Source organism: Salvelinus sp. IW2-2015, linkage group LG4q.1:29 (assembly GCF_002910315.2).
Source record: "Salvelinus sp. IW2-2015 linkage group LG4q.1:29, ASM291031v2, whole genome shotgun sequence".
NCBI classification, from domain to species: domain Eukaryota; kingdom Metazoa; phylum Chordata; class Actinopteri; order Salmoniformes; family Salmonidae; genus Salvelinus; species Salvelinus sp. IW2-2015.
The window spans coordinates 78,431,094-78,448,902 of NC_036842.1; the positions used below are offsets into that span (position 1 = coordinate 78,431,094).

The 17,809-nt window shown below is 42.9% G+C and overlaps 1 pseudogene; it reads right to left on the reverse strand.

The window, feature by feature from the left end:
• LOC111961023 (pyruvate dehydrogenase protein X component, mitochondrial-like) overlaps positions 1-17,531 on the reverse strand; it is a 73,038-nt pseudogene extending 55,507 nt beyond the window's left edge.
• Positions 17,532-17,809: the final 278 nt, after the last annotated feature.

The following is a 17,809-nucleotide window of genomic DNA, read 5'->3' on the forward strand; positions in this document are numbered from 1 at the left end:
GAACATCACGCACTTCAGCCTCCTGGAGCGGGCCAGCCACCACCGGCCTGAGGAGAGACACATGGAACGAGGGGTTAATACGGTAATTACTGGGCAGTTGTAACCTATAACATACCTCGTTCACTCTCCTCAGGACTTTAAACGGCCCCACAAACCACGGACCCAGCTTCCGGCAGAGCAGGTGGAGGGGCAGGTTTCGGGTCGAGAGCCAGACCCTGTCCCCTGGTGCGAACACCGTGGCCTCACTGCGGCGACGGTCTGCGCCAATTTTCTGGCGCCTTATGGCGCGCTGAAGGTGGACGTGGGCTGCCTCCCAGGTTTCCTCAGCGCGCCGAAACCAATTGTCCACCGCAGGAGCCTCGGTCTGACTCTGATGCCAAGGAGCCAGAACCGGCTGATACCCTAATACACATTGAAAGGAGTAAGGTTAGTGGAGGAGTGACGTAGCGAGTTCTGGGCCATCTCTGCCCAGGGCACGAACTTCGCCCACTCCCCCGGCCGGTCCTGGCAATAGGACCGCAGAAACCTGCCCACATCCTGGTTAACTCTCTCCACCTGCCCATTACTCTCGGGGTGAAAACCTGAGGTAAGACTAACCGAGATCCCCAGACGTTCCATGAACGCCTTCCAGACCCTTGATGTGAACTGGGGACCCCGACCATATGGCATGACAAGTTACTCATAATGACCTGAGGTGGTGCTAAATGCCGTCTTCCACTCATCACCCTTCCGAATACGCACCAGATTGTACGCACTCCTGAGATCCAATTTTGTGAAGAAGCGTGCCTCGTGTATTGACTCAATAACGGTATTTATCAGAGGTAGCGGGTAACTATATTTCACCGTGATTTTATTGAGACCTCGATAATCAATGCACGGGCGTAAACCGCCATCCTTCTTCTTCACAAAAAAGAAACTCGAAGAGACGGGTGAAATGGATGGCTGAATGAACCCCTGACGCAGGGATTCAGAGACATATGTATCCATAGCCACCGTCTCCGCTTGCGACAGGGGATACACGTGACTCCTGGGATATGCAGCGTCTACCAGGAGATCTATCGCACAATCCCCCCGTCGATGGGGTGGTAATTGAGTCGCCTTCTTTTTACAGAAGGCGAGAGCCAAATYGGCATATTCTGGGGRAATGCGCACGGTGGAGACCTGGTCTGGACTTTCCACCGTAGTAGCACCAACGGAAACCCCTAAACACCTACCTGAGCACTCTCGCGACCACCCCGTGAGAGCCCTCTGTGGCCAAGAAACAGTGGGGTTATGACAAGTTAACCAGGGTAGGCCTAGCACCACAGAATACGCAGGGGAATCAATAAGAAAAGACTAATCTTCTCCTTGTGACCCTCCTGCGTTATCATATACAAAGGTGCAGTGACCTCCCTGATAAACACTGACCCTAATGGTCGACTATCTAAGGCATGAATAGSGAAAGGCATATCCACAGAAACAATAGGGATCCCTAAACTATGAGATAAATTTTTATTAATGAAATTCCCAGCCGCGCCTGAATCTACTAGCGCCTTATACTGGGAATGCAGGGAAAAATCCGGAAAAGCGACAGAGACAAACATTAGTGCAACAGAGGGCTCTGGATGAGAATGGTGCCTACTCACCTGGGGTGATGCCAGAGTGCCCTGCCTGCTCTCTCTATTCCAAGAGGAACCAACCCGGCACCGACCAGCAGTGTGATCTTTGCGACCATAGATGGTGCTCGAGCGGGAACCCCCTCCGGTCTCCCTGCGCACCATCCCTCCCAATTCCATAGGTTCGGGAGAGAGGGTGCGGGAGGATGGAACAACCAGACCCCGATCTAGACGTCCACGAGTAGCCAGCATGTTGTCCAGCCTGATGGACATGTCCACCAGCTGGTCGAAGTTGAGGGTGGTGTCTCTACAGGTCAGCTCCCGACGGACGTCCTCTCGTAGACTACAACGGTAATGGTCGATCAGGGCCCTGTCGCTCCATCCAGCGCCGGCAGCCAAGGTCCTAAACTCCAAAGCAAACTCCTGTGCACTCCTCGTCTCCTGCCTCAGATGATAGAGGCGCTCACCCGCCGCTTTGCCTTCGGGTGGGTGGTCGAATACTCTCCGGAAATGGCGGGTGAACTCCTCAAAATGGTCCAACGCCAAGCATTCTCCTCTCCACACACAGCGCTGGCCCACTCCCGKGCTTTCCCGGTGAGGCATGAGACGAGGGCGCAACTCTTCTCCCGGTCGGATGGTACTGGGGAGACCGTGGCCAGATACAAGCTCAGTTTAAGGAGGAAACCCTGGCAGCCGGCAGTATCTCCGTTGTATCCCGTGGGTAGGGGTAAATGGATTTTGTTTGGTTCAGGAGGGGAAAACGCGTTCAAGGGAGATCCCAGTTGTGGTGGTGGAGGCGCTGGAGAAACTCCCTGTCTCTCCCAGCGGTCCATATTCTGGACAATGCGATCCATGACGTCGTGTCCTCTCCTGCTGACTTCATATATTTTTGGTCAGAGATTCTGTCAGAGTCGCGTGTATAGGTGGCAGGGAAGTCAGGCGCAGGAGAGTCAAATGGAGTGTAAAACGGAATCTTTTAATGAATGTCCCAGTAACATGCTCCATAACACTCAATAAGAAAAGAACATAAACAAATATGAGTACGAAGACCCGTCGCGCATCTATACACATAAACACAACACTAACAATAAACAATCTCTGACAAAGACATGAAGGGAAACAGAGGGTTAAATACACAACAGGTAATGGATGGAATTGAAAACAGGTGTGTGGGGGAAGACAAGACAAAACCAATGGAAAATAAAAAATGGATCGATGATGGCTAGAAGACCGGTGACGTGGACCGCCGAGCACCGCCCGAACAAGGAGAGGCAACGACTTCGGTAGAAGTCGTGACAGTAGTCTTAACATTGCCCAAGGGTAAAAAATGACCCCTATAATAAAGCAGCTTAATTGAATTTTAAACCTCAAATCTATTTTGCATGAATAAACAACCTGTCATTCATCACAAACTTTGTGAATATCTGGATTTTCCCTCTTCACAATTAAGAAAAGACTGCATTTAATCAGTGGACACCACTCATTTTTATAACACCTGTCATAATTGTTTTCTTTACTAAAGTAGAGTTTTATTATTATTATTGCTAAAGGTACTGCATAGGTGTAAACATACATTTTTTAGCAAGAGATAGCACTTGTGTAGCCTAAGAAAGTAGCAGAAATGTGCAGAAAGAACTATTGAATGCATTTACTTGAAGGGAAACAATAAGTCTTGAACTTTTTTGGCAACATAGTGATATATTTGTATATACTGTACAATGAGGAATTAAACTACAAAGTACTAGTCTTCTCCCATTTTTTTGAACCATTGCCCCCACCCACAAGGTGTATAAACAACAACAATAAATAAGAATAAGATAGATACAAAACAAAAACGTGAATAACATAAATCAATTAACTCTAATTAGCACATGTAGGACAGTATGCAAGTGTGTGTGCATGGAGTTTGTATTGCTCACATGTGCAGCACATAGTATTGGTTTTGCAGTCCTTTTTTGGGGGGCAGAATTGGGATATCCTCCTCTTACCTGCCCCAGCTGCAGCCTCAGGTGGATCAGGACAAGATTCAGCCCCCTGAACAGCTTTCACAAGCGCTGCAGAGGCTGCTATGTGGGGAAGTTGCTCACTTTGAATGTCTGAAGTTACAAGTGCCTTTCCTAGCTGCTCCAGAAATACCCTCCTATTGTTCCGCTTATCAGGCATCCAGGTAGGGTTGATCTTGTTCCTTATCATGAAGGCATTGTATGATGACAGGGGCCAGCGGGAAGTCACCCTCCTGCAGTTGTAAGTTCCAATTACCTTGTCCAGGTTGTCCACGACTCCTTTGTTGTGGTTGTAGTCCAGGATGATGGCTGGCTTCCTGTCCTCACAATCACTGATCTCAGCCGTTTTATGCAGTGTGCTCAGGAGGACCACGCTCTTGTTCCACTTTGGGAGGTAAGAAACTAGAGTGGTGGTGGGGGTGAAGGCAAACTTTGATGAGGCCTCTCTCCCCCTTGTTGCGTGGCGTGCAGGGGGGGAGCTCAGGCTTGTTCTTTCTAACTGTGCCAACCATGATGATCTTCCTCTTCAGGAGCTGCGGGCTGAGTTTAATCAGTAGCACACAATCTCAATTTCTCATTGTATGTGTGTGTCTTCATGGTTTTTGTGGTGTGTAAATTATTTATAACTTCCGGGTCAAAAATGACCCTTTGACAATCTTTGTACCCTGGTGGTGTACAGCTTTCATGGAAATATGAGCAAATGCGATGTTTCACTTTTTCTAATGTTGGGGTCACTCTCGGAAAATCATCAAATTTCAAGTTACATTATTTTTGGGGGGTTGTTCTCTGCTGTTAAACTTAGTGGCGGGTCATTTTTGACCCTTAAGACAACACAAAGGTTAAAATGTTTAGCTTCCTCATTCTGAGAATCATGGATGACTCCATCTTTAGTAACGGGTTTTTGCTAATTATTTTAGGTAGCGTTCCTGTGTTGGAGATTCAGGAAGAATGTGGTGCATTTTTCTCAATATTCCATCCAGGTTACATAATTTCTGTAATATCAAATTAGATCGTTCTTGAATAAGTTCCTCCAGTTCTTTTAGTTTTTCAACCAACTTGTTTTATATCTCTGTAGTTCTGTTTTTATTGCTATCTGCCTGTAGGATAAGTTTGTGTATTTCCTTTGTTAGTCTTGTCTCTTTTGTCCATAATATTTGTGATCTCCTTAACTTCTCTAGGATAGGGGGCAGCATTTTCACCTTTGGATAAATAGCGTGCCCAATTTCAACTTCCTTCTACTCATCCCCAGAATATAAGATATGTATATTATTAGTCGATTTGGATAGAAAACACTCTGAAGTTTCTAAAACTGTTTGAATCATGTCTGTGAGTATCACAGAACTTATGTAGCAGGCAAAACCTCGAGGACTAACCATTCAGATTTTTTTTTTGAGGTCACCGTCTGTTCAATGGGATTTCATAGGGATACTAGATTTCCAATCAACCTGTTTGCAGTTCCTACCGCTTCCACTGGATGTCACCAGTCTTTGGAAATAGGTTGAGGTTATTCCTTTGTCCAGATGGCAATGGCCATCTGGAATCAGTGTAACGTTATGTGTACTGTTTGAGAGTTGCGCAAGACTAGAAAAGTAGCGTTAGTTTGTTGACCTCCTGTATTGAAAACAGATAGACCCGTCTTCAATTTGATCGATTATTAACGTTTACAAATACCTTAAGTTGTATTACAAAAGTAGTTTGAAATGTTTTGGCAAAGTTCAGAGGTAATTTTTTAGATATTTTTTAGTGACGTTGCGCAAATTGGAAGCTGTTTTTTTCTGGATCAAACGCGCCAAATAAATGGACATTTTGGACATATATGGACGGAATTAATCGAACAAAAGCACCATTTGTGATGTTTATGGGACATATTGGAGTGCCAACAAAAGAAATTCGTCAAAGGTAAGGCATGATTTATATTTTATTTCTGCGCTTTGTGTTGAGCCTGCAGGGTTGAAATATGCTACACTCTCTTTGTTTACTGTTGTGCTATCATCAGATAATAGCATCTTATGCTTTCGCCGAAAAGCCTTTTGAAATCTGACATGTTGGCTGGATTCACAACGAGTGTAGCTTTAATTTGGTATCTTATATGTGTGAATTAATGAAAGTTTGATTTTATATCAATTTTTTATTTATTTGGGACTCTACATTTTCCCTGGCTATTGGCCAAGTGGGACGCATATCCCAGAGAGGTTAAGGGCACGCTGATGATAGTTTGTACAGTGATTTCCTTTACGGTCCATTTCTATTTATTATGGATCCCCATTAGTTGCTGCCAAAGCAATTGTGTTTGACCAGATACGATGCTATTTTACAGTAAACACATTGACAACAGAATATCAGCATGCTTATAAGGAAGGACACTCAACAAGCAGAGCACTTACACAAATGACTGGTGATTAGTTGAGGGAAATTGATAATAAAATGATTGTGGTGGCTGTCTTGTTAAACTTCAGTGCAGCTTTTGACATTTATTGATCATAGTCTGCTGCTGGAAAAACATGTGCTATGGCTTTACACCCCCCTGCTATAATGTGGATACATAGTTACTTGTCTAACAGAACACAAAGGGTGTTCTTTAATGGTCGCCAATCAAATATAATCCAGTTAGAATCAGGAATTCCCCAGGATAGCTGTTTAGGCCCCTTGCTTTTTAAATTGTTTACTAACGACATGCCACTGACTTTGAGTAAAGCCAGAGTTTCTATGTATATGGATGACTCAACACTATCCATGTCAGCTACTACAGTGACTGAAATGACTGGAACACTCAACAAAGAGCTGCAGTTAGGTTCAGAGTGGGTGGCAAGGAATAAGTTAGCCCTAAATATTTCTAAAACTAAAACTGTATTTGGAACAAAACACTCACTAAACCCTAAACCTCAACTAAATCTTGTAATAAATAATGTTGAAATTGAGCAGGTTGAGAGGACTAAACTGCTTGGAGTAACACTAGATTGTAAATGGTCAAAGTCAAAACATATTGATGCAGAAGTAGCTAAGATGGGGAGAAGTCTGTCTATAATAAAGCGGTGCTCTGCCTTCTTAACAACACTATCAACAAGGCAGGTCCTACAGGCCCTATTTTTGTCGCACCTTGACTACTGTTCAGTCGTGTGCACAGGTGCCACGAAAAAGGACTTAGGAAAATTGCAATTGGCTCAGAACAGGGCAGCACGGCTGGCCCTTGGATGTACACAGGGAGCTAATATTAATAATATGCATGTCAATCTCTCCTCGCTGAAAGTGGAGGAGAGATTGACTTCATCACTACTTTTATTTATGAGAGGTATTGACATGTTGAATGCACCGAAATGTCTGTCTAAACTACTGGCACACAGCTCGGACACCCAGGCATACCCCACAAGACATGCCACAAGAGGTCTCTTCACAGTCCCCAAGTTCACAGTCCCCCAGAACAGACTATGGGATGCACACAGTACTACATAGAGCCATGACTATATGGAACTCTATTCCACATCAAGTAAAATAAAATAAACACCTTATGGAACAGCGAGGACTGTGAAGCAACACAAGCATTGGCACAGACACATGCATACACACACACATACTATACATACACATGGATTTAGTACTCTAGATATGTGGTAGAGGTGGAGTAGGGGCCTGAGGGTACAGTGTTTTGTGAAATCTGTAAAAGTATTGTAATGTTTTAAAAATGTCGTCTCAGATTGTCTAACGCCAATCTATGTTTTCACAACCTGTTTGATCAGGATGAACGAGTTTGGGTAAAATGGTTTCATGGCGTTTGTCGTATACAGTTTTATGTCAGTGTTGATGAGGGAGAAAGGCCTCTGACTTGAACAGAGTTGGGTCTTTACATTTTTTATGTAACAGAGAGATAATTGCAGTAAACATTTCTATTGAAAAAGCCGATTTGAATAATGTTTTTACCATTTCCAATAATATAGAACCAAGTTCAGACAAACAGGTTAAATAAAATTCTGCCATCCCATCCAGGGGATATACATTGGTTCATGTCTTTCATTGCTTCGTGCAGTTCACTGAGTATTATTTGTACATCTAGAGAATATGCATTGTCGGAAGAGAGTTGCGGTTGATTCAAGCCCTCAACAACTGCTCTAATGCTGTCTGAGGTATTTTGTACTTCAAAAACGTACAACTTTTCATAGACATTTTTCAATTCTAAATTAATTGATGGTGAATCACGCAAGAGAACATCATCAGACTGAATGAAACAATGTCAGCAAGACTATCATTATTGCATAATTTATTAGATAAGAGGAATATAAGTCTATTACCGTCCAGATAATCAGTTTGTCCGACTGTGAATTAGAAATTCTGCTCTTAATCTGAGTAAGGAATTTAACTCAGATTTGATGATTAATAATTATCTCTCCTTCTCGGAGGAGAAACTGTTCTGCTGTTGATGAGTTAGTAAGGATAAAGTGGATTTTTTTTTGACTTGTTCAAACCAGATGCAAATGCTAGTGTATTGTTTCTAATGAACATTTTACTGGCATCCCACAGGAATCTATTGTTATTCACAGACTCCTGATGAGGATAAATTAATGTAAATCAGATCTGAATTGACTACAGAAATCCATATTTTTTAAGAGAGTGATATTACATATCCACCTTGTAGCAGGATTTGAAGAATTGGTTATAGATAATTTGCACAAATATGCATTATGATCAGACATAGACATATGTACAATTTTCACCTTCTGAACTAATTTTCACCTTCTGAACTAGATGCACTAACTATGATAACAGTAATATGTAATCTATCCATGAAACTGATCAGTGCCTACCGGAGTAAAATGTATATTCTTTCAGCTGTGGATTGTGCACTCTCCATACATCTGCTAGCGCAACATCAGAGACCATATTTCGCAATGCTATGTTGGCTGATGGTGGACTACCCAATTTGTTAGATTTATCCATTGTCGGGTGTTTGTCGGAGTTTTTGTATTTATATCACCACCCAAGACTACATGGAATCAGATATTCCAAAAAGTATTTAGGATAAAATAAACAAATAATCGTAAGTATTAGGGGCATATGCAGAAATAAAAACTTTTTTCCTAGAGAAAATGCCTTACACATAGGCAATCCTTCCTTCTTGATCATTCCCTTGGTCTAATTTATAAAACTTGAGATTACGGCGAAATAGAATAATTACCCCTTTTGATTTATTATTAGCAGAAGAAAAGGCAGCCACCTTAAAGTTGTTGTTTTCTATTTTGCTTATATCATTATATGAGTTTCCTGGAGCATGGCAAAATCTACTCCTTTCCTAATCACAATAACAAAACAACTAGTACATTTTTTACTCCTCCGTTCATTTATGCCCTTTAAGTTCCAAGAAAGTACAGATAGATTAAACATAAAAAAAGAGTAAAATACTTTGCAAATGTAAAAGTTAATAAAAAAGTTAATAGATGATTAATCAATAAATGAGAATAGAATATGTAAAAAAAATATATATATATATATGTTTACCAAGAGCCCTCCCAGATCGCAACCTGCTTTTTGTAGGTCTGAACTTCCCATTAGCGGTGCATGAAATTGTCACTTTTGCACTTGTTTTTAAGGACACGCCTCAAATACCCCTCCCACCTCAGTGCAAGCGAGCTGATGTTAGTCAGTTAAATTGCCGAACCCGTCGTTAGGGCTGGAAATGCCAGTGCACCAGTTTTTGCATGATAAAATTGCAAACTAACATTTGACACTTGCGCCACCTTAGCACCAGCCGAAGATAGAGCCTCCAGTCTTACTAACCTTTCGATCACTGGCTGCTCTGATTCTCCCTTTAGGCTTGTACTAGGTGTTGAAATGCATGGGGAGGGAGTTACTAGATGTTGAAATGCATGGGAATGGAGTTACGAAATTTTGAAATGCATGGGGAGGGAGTTACTAGATGTTAAAATACATGGGGAGGGGGTTACTAGATGTTGAAATGCATAGGGAGGGAGTTATTAGATGTTGAAATACATGGGGAGGGAGTTACTAGATCTCCCTACAATGTAGAAAATAGTAAAATTGTATTAAAACCCTTGAATGAGTGGACATGATTTGGAAAGGCACACGTCTATATAAAAGGGTCCCAGAGTTGACAATGCATGTCAGAGCAAAGTACAGAGAGATCTTTGATGAAAACCTGCTCCAGAGCGCTCAGGACCTCAGACTGGGGCCGAAGGTTCACCTTCCAACAGGACAACGACCCTAAGATCACTGCCAAGACAATGTGGCTTCAGAACAAGTCTCTGAATGTCCTTGAGCAGCCCAGCCATAACCTGGACTTGAACCTGATCAAACATCTCTGGAGAGACCTGAAAATAGCTGTGCAGTAACGCTCCCTATCCAACCTGACAGAGCTTGAGAGGATCTGCAGAGAAAATATGAGAAACTCCCCAAGAAACTCATACCCAAGAAGACTCAATGCTGTAATCACTGCCAAAGATGCTTCAATGAAGTACTGAGTAAAGGATCTGAATACTTATGTAAATGTGATTTAAATGTTTGATAAATTAGAAGAAAAAAAATTCAAACCAGTTTTTGCTTTGTCATTACGGGTATTGTGTGTAGAATGATACAATTTTTTTGGTTTTTAATACTACTTTAGAATACGGCAATAACGTAACAAAATGTGGAAAAAGGGGTCTGAATACTTTCCGAGGCACTGTACATACGGCATGTTACACAGTCTGAATACTGGATCTGGGGAAACACTGGGAGGTGCTTGGGCTCTCATCGATGAGAGAAGTTTGTCAGGTTCAGTAAAGCCTCAAACAAATTGTCCGCAACAGTGAAATGGGCTACTTCATTGTAAATTAATGAGGAGGCGGCGCACATCTCAATTCAAACTGTTGTTAGAAATTAATTTCCAAGTTGAAATATAGCCTATAGATAATTAGCAGGCAGTGTGGGTCTTGGTTTGAGGGCAGCGCGGGTTAACTGGCCTGTTGCCTAACAATCACATTTTGGAACAGTGAGTGCATTCTGACATCTCACGCATAAAGAAACTCACACTGGGGTGACCATTAGAGATATTTGGAACTCACAGGGGAAAAGGTTAACCATGTTTGTGGCTATACAGTGTGTTTGCATTTACTTTGTTTATAAACACTGAAGTAAAACAAGTTTTTATTTGGGGTAAGACAGTTGAACGAAGTACATTAGGCATTTATAGTTATATTCTTCAAGAATCAATGAGTACATGAACTTATTGTGGCTGGGGGCAGTATTGAGTAGCTTGGATGAATAAGGTGCCCAGAGTAAACTGCCTGCTACTCAGGCCCAGAAGCTAAGATATCCATAATATTAGTAGATTTGGATAGAAAACACTCTGAAGTTTCTAAAACTGTTTGAATTATGTCTGTGAGTATAACATAACTCATATGGCAGGCAGAAAACTAACAAAAAATCCAACCAGGAAGTGGGAAATCTGAGGTTTGTAGGTTTGCCTATCCAATATACAGTGTCTATGGGGTCATATTGCACTCCCTAAGGCTTCCACTAGATGTCAACAGTCTTTAGAACCTTGTTTCAGGCTTCTACTGTGAAGGATGAGGGAATGAGAGCTGTTTCAACCAGATGTCTGGCAGAGTGCCATGAGCTCACTCAGGCACGCCCCCGTGAGAGGTAGCTGTGTTCCTTTTTGTTTCTAAAGACAAAGGAATTCTCCGGTTGAAACATTATTGAAGATTTATGTTAAAAACATCCTAAAGATTGATTCTATACATCGTTTGACATGTTTCTACGAACTGTAATGGAATTCTTTTACTTTTCGTCTGGCCTGCGCGTCATGAGTTTGGATTTTTGAACTATACCCGTGAACAAAAAGGAGGTATTTGGACATAAATTATGGACTTTATCGAACAAAACAAACATTTATTGTTGAACTGGGATTCCTGGGAGTGCATTCTGATGAAGATCACCAAAGGTAAGTGAATATTTATAATGCTATTTCTGACTTCTGTTGACTGCACAACATGGCGGGTAACTGTATGGCGTGTTTTTGTGTCTACATGTGCCATATCAGCATTTTGTGTGTTCATGCATATTGTAGGTTCACAGTAATACTAGTTGTGTTTTTGCCAGTGTGTGTGTATTGGTGTGATTGATTGCATCATGATTAGATTTTCATATTGAAGCCATACGGTCAGGGTAGAGGGTGGGGTAGCGGTTCTGTAATCGGTGTTGGTGCGTATCCCACTTCCTCTATGAGTAACATCCCTCTCTCCTGGGGTCTCATTTATCAATCATGTGTAGACACAAATCTGTACGTAAACCATGCGTGGCAAAGTGCTAGATGTATTGATATGCTTGAGAGTGTGTGTAAATTTATGCACAGCCATGGCCATGCATAAGACAAGTGGTGGAATAAGGGAACTGTTTGTCAAGTGTAGAATGTGGAAAATATATTTTGAAAATGTGTGAAATTGTGAGAGTAATAATTAAAATCGTTTTTGGATTGTATTTTATTTCCATTGTGAACATGTCTCACAGCCCTCAATAAACCAATGTTTTGGATGCAATCATCAGCGAAACAAACTAACATACAATTTCATACACTATCGCACAACAGGTTGACGTCAACAGGCGTTTCTTTTCCATCAATGGGTTCCCAAATACAAACGGATCAATAGACAGCACAGCAGCCACATCGCCATAAAAGTACCATCCCAAAACAAGTTCAAATATGTGAACAGAAAAGGCCTCCACTCTTAATTAATGTTCAGCTGATTTGGTGGCACGCATGACTCGTTCATTCTGCAGAACTGCAATGTTGGCCTATACGCCTACGGGAGGGAGCTGTTGAGGATGGATAGCTTATTGGTGAGTGTTGCCTATTCATTTTAAGTGTATAATATTTGCCATTGCTAAAGCAACTTGAATTGTCCTAATGGTTGTCATCGTAACTATGTTTTTATTTTTACAGGTCAAGCCACAACTGAGCGAGCCAAATATGATATTTTGGTTTTACTCAATGTCTGACACAAGCACCTCTATTTCAGTATCAGAAAACAATATTTTTTTCTTCACTTTTCTTGGTTGTGCAGTTTTATTTCATGGCAATGTGTCTTCCCCGTGGATTTTAAAAGTATAATTGACTATATATGGTTAATTAGGAGCGTTTACAAAATTCAAATAGCCAAGGCCGTGCACAAGCACTGATGCTGAGAACATGTATATTTATGATTGGTTATCTCCTACTAGTGTGCATATGACGCCTGTAAGACTGTTTGATATATCACACTTTTTCTATACGTACAAACATCCTAAATTCTGTTTGAAAGTAGTATTTTAGAATAGTTTCCACACAATATTGATAAATGAGGCACCAGATATTTAGCCTGTGGAGCCAGAAGAGCTAGGGTGAAGGAAGCAGCAAGGCCTGACCCTCATAAATAACCCCAGTGGATCTCTGCAGGCAACCTGACTAGCCCATACCCTGCCCTATCCCCACAGGCTGCACATTAAACTGGCTGCTAAATTAGAATCCTAGTGGGTACATACTTAGAGACCACCATACTACACTCACTGTGGGCTAATCTCTGATATGACCTACACAGAGCAGAGACCATACTGTCCCTGCCCAACACAGCCAAGAAACACATCCCTCACACACACACACCAAGAGACTGGTATGCTTCCTCTCCAACACACCCACTAGAGGTTGGGCTTGGGGTGTGTTGTTCAGGGTTGGGATTTTCAGGAGTGGAGTGGGGTGTTGATCTGGATACTGTCTGAGCCTGGGGGGGCTTATCTAATTCACTGCCTCTCTCTCTTTCTGCCAGCTCCCAGTCGTCCTAAGCCCCTACCCCCAACTCCTAGACCGTTGCCATGGAAATGACCTCATCCCCAGCTGAGACATGGATCGGAAGGAGGGAGAGAGTGGGGAGATTAAGAGAAAGAGAAAACAATAAAAAATACAAAATGAGAGTGAGAGAGAATGAGCAATACAGGAATAGAGCAAGGGCTAAAAAACACAAACCTACAACGATAACCCTTTCCCTAACCTGCTGCTTAAGTTTTCCTAACCTGCTGCTTACGTTTTCCTAACCTGCTGCTTACGTTTTACTAACCTGCTGCTTAAGTTTTCCTAACCTGCTGCTTAAGTTCTCCTAACCTGCTGCTTAAGTTCTCCTAACCTGCTGCTTAAGTTTTCCTAACCTGCTGCTAATTCTACTACCTGCTGCTTAAGTTCTACTAACCTGCTGCTTAAGTTTTCCTAACCTGCTGCTTAAGTTTTCCCTAACCTGCTGCTTAAATTTCCAACCTGCTGCTTAAGTTCTACTAACCTGCTGCTTAAGTTCCTAACCTGCTGCTTAAGTTCTACTAACCTGCTGCTTAAGTTCTACTAACCTGCTGCTTAAGTTCTACTAACCTGCTGCTTAAGTTTTCCTAACCTGCTGCTTAAGTTCTCCTAACCTGCTGCTTAAGTTCTCCTAACCTGCTGCTTAAGTTCTCCTAACCTGCTACGAAATGTCAAATCTGACGTTAAATTGACAAAAGCTGGATCCCTTATAGCCATGAGCGAGGGAGAGACCTATTATAATAATTGAAAGTACATAAATGAGAGAGATCACTTCCCCTGCTGTTAGTGATAACGTGGTCCAGTCCATCCTATTGGAAGATCTAAGTAATTCCAATATGCATGTGGTAGAGTAGACCAGCTCCATCCGCTCTTCATTTAGGGTACACTCATAGACAACACCTGAACCGCTAAAACAATATGGGCATGCTGCGCTGTGCTAAGCGGCCTGGTTTACACTGCTAATTGCCAGTAGGACACTGCTCTGAATGATGTGACACTCACTGGACGGATGACTGCCTGGAGGGGACAATGACATCAGCTTTAAGACAGGCATGGGTACAGTATGTGCGTGTGTATAATCCGGGTCACCTAACTAGTTGATGAATGTTGGGTTCCACTTAGAAAGGGCAACAAATAAGTAATTATGGCTGCTGGATCATTTAGCTCTGATAATGAAGAGGATGGAGGAAAGGAGGGAGTGTTTTCCAGGCGTAGCAGTACCACACTGAGTTGCCATCAACATCCTCTCTGTCGTTAGGATGTAATAGGAGGTGTTTTCCATCTCTGCCAGATCGATCTGACAGCAGACGATAAACTGCTTTCATCACACTGTTTGGAGGGACAAACATGTGGCACAGTGTTAATGAGAGACAGTTGATCTGTCCATCTTTGTTAAAACCATTCATGTTTCCACATTAAACAGAGGCAGAGAAACAGTAAGAGAGAGAGAGATAGTTGTCATGAAGCACACCTCATCAGTGATGTTCTGCCAATTATAGAGGTGGGAAGCCCAAAGAGCTGCCACACGCGCACCCACACTGTTCACTCACCAGTATTTTGGCCAGGACACCATCATCGTTGGACTCCAGTGTAACCACAGCCTCGATCTAACAGGGAGCCAGCTGCCACCGCCTCACCTGCAGGACACAAGCAACAGACAGACCACTTAGAATGTCATCAAAGACTTAAGCTAATAACTGGGATACGAAATTAAAGATACATGAAAAATAGGCAAGAGACCGTAGTATAGAAAGTCAATTTCTAAGGAATGCTGTAACAGCCTGATCATTAGGTCATTTCTGGCTACATCATACATACATACATATATACATGAAAAATAAACTATGGTTAGAAAGGAAGCACTGCCTCTGCTTCCTAATATAGACTAACAATATGATCAAAATCACATCACATCAAATCAAATTTTATTTGTCACATACACATGGTAAGCAGATGTTAATGCGAGTGTAGCGAAATGTGTGTGCTTCTAGTTCCGACAATGCAATAATAACCAACGAGTAATCTAACCTATCAATTCCACAACTACTACCTTATACACACAAGTGTAAAGGGATAAAGAATATGTACATAAAGATATATGAATGAGTGATGGTAAAGAACAGCATAGGCAAGATGCAGTAGATAGTATCGAGTACAGTATATACATATGAGATGAGTAATGTAGGGTATGTAAACATAAAAGTGGCATAGTTTAAAGTGGCTAGTGATACATGTATTATGTAAAGATGGCAAGATGCAGTAGATGATATAGAGTACAGTATATACGTATAGATTATATTAAGTGGCATTGTTTAAAGTGGCTAGTGATACATTTTTTATCAAATTCCATAAATTTCCATTATTAAAGTGGGCTAGAGTTGAGTCAGTATGTTGGCAGCAGCCACTCAATGTTAGTGGTGGCTGTTTAACAGTCTGATGGCCTTGAGATAGAAGCTGTTTTTCAGTCTCTCGGTCCCTGCTTTGATGAGGTGTCCTGAGAGGCAGGTAGTTTTGCCCCGGTGATGCGTTGTGCAGACCTCACTACCCTCTGGAGAGCCTTACGGTTGTGGGCGGAGCAGTTGCCGTACCAGGCGGTGATACAGCCCGACAGGATGCTCTCGATTGTGCATCTGTAGAAGTTTGTGAGTGCTTTTTGGTGACAAGCCGAATTTATTCAGCCTCCTGAGGTTGAAGAGGCCTGCTGCGCCTTCTTCACAACGCTGTCTGTGTGGGTGGACCAATTCAGTTTGTCCGTGATGTGTACGCCGAGGAACTTAAAACGTACTACCCTCTCCACTACTGTCCCATCGATGTGGATAGTGGGGTGCTCCCTCTGCTGTTTCCTGAAGTCCACAATCATCTCATTTGTTTTGTTGACGTGAGTGTGAGGTTATTTTCCTGACACCACACTCCAAGGGCCCTCACCTCCTCCCTGTAGGCCGTCTCGTCGTTGTGGTATCAAGCCTACCACTGTAGTGTCGTCCGCAAACTTGATGATTGAGTTGGAGTGTGCATGGCCACGCAGTCTTGGTGAACAGGGAGTACAGGAGAGGGCTCAGAACGCACCCTTGTGGGGCCCCAGTGTTGAGGATCAGCGGGATGGAGATGTTGTTACCTACCCTCACCACCTGGGGCGGCCCGTCAGGAAGTCCAGTACCCAGTTGCACAGGGCGGGGTCGAGACCCAGGGTCTCGAGCTTGATGACGAGTTTGGAGGGATCTATATGGTTAAATGCTGAGCTGAGTCGATGAACAGCATTCTCACATAGGTATTCCTCTTGTCCAGATGGGTTAGGGCAGTGTGCAGTGTGGTTGCAATTGCATCGTCTGTGGACCTATTGGGCGGTAAGCAAATTGGAGTGGGTCTAGGGTGGTAGGGTGGAGGTGATATGGTCCTTGACTAGTTTCTCAAAAGCACTTCATGATGACGGAAGTGAGTGCTACGGGCGGTAGTCGTTTAGCTCAGTTACCTTAGCTTTCTTGGGAACAGGACAAATGGTGGCCCTCTTGAAGCATGTGGGAACAGCAGACTGGGATAAGGATTGATTGAATATGTCCGTAAACACACCAGCCAGCTGGTCTGCTCGCAAGCTCTGAGGACGCGGCCGGGGATGCCGTCTGGGCCTACAGCGTTGCGAGGGTTAACACGTTTAAATGTTTTACTCACGTTGACTGCAGTGAAGGAGAGTCCGCAGGTTTTGGTAGCGGGCTGTGTCAGTGGCACTGTATTGTCCTCAAAGCGAGCAAAAAAGTTATTTAGTCTGTCTGGGAGCAAGAATCCTGGTCTGCGACGGGGCTTGTTTTCTTTTTGTAGTCCGTGATTGACTGTAGACCTGCACATTGCAACTCTACTTTGTCTCTATACTGACGCTTAGCTTGTTTGATTGCCTTGCGGAGGAATAGCTACACTGTTTGAATTCAGTCATGTTTCCGGTCACCTTGCCCTGGTTAAAAGCAGTGGTTCATGCTTTCAGTTTCGCGCGAATGCTGCCCTCAATCCACGGTTTCTGGTTTGGGAATGTTTTAATAGTTGCTGTGGGTACGACATCGCGGATGCACTTCCTAATGAACTTGCTCACCGAATCAGGTATTCGTTAATGTTGTTGTTGGACGCAATGCGGAACATATCCCAATCCACGTGATCGAAGCAGTCTTGAAGCGTGGAAAGATTGGTCGGACCAGCGTTGAACAGACCTGAGCGCGGGAGCTTCTTGTTTTAGTTTCTGTCTGTAGGCTGGAAGCAACAAAATGGAGTCGTGGTCAGCTTTTCCGAAGGGAGGCGGGGGAGGGCCTTAATATGCATGGGAAGTTAGAATAACAATGATCCAGGGTTTACCAGCCCTGGTTGCGCAATAATATGCTGATAGAATTTAGGGAGTCTTGTTTTCAGATTAGCTTGTTAAT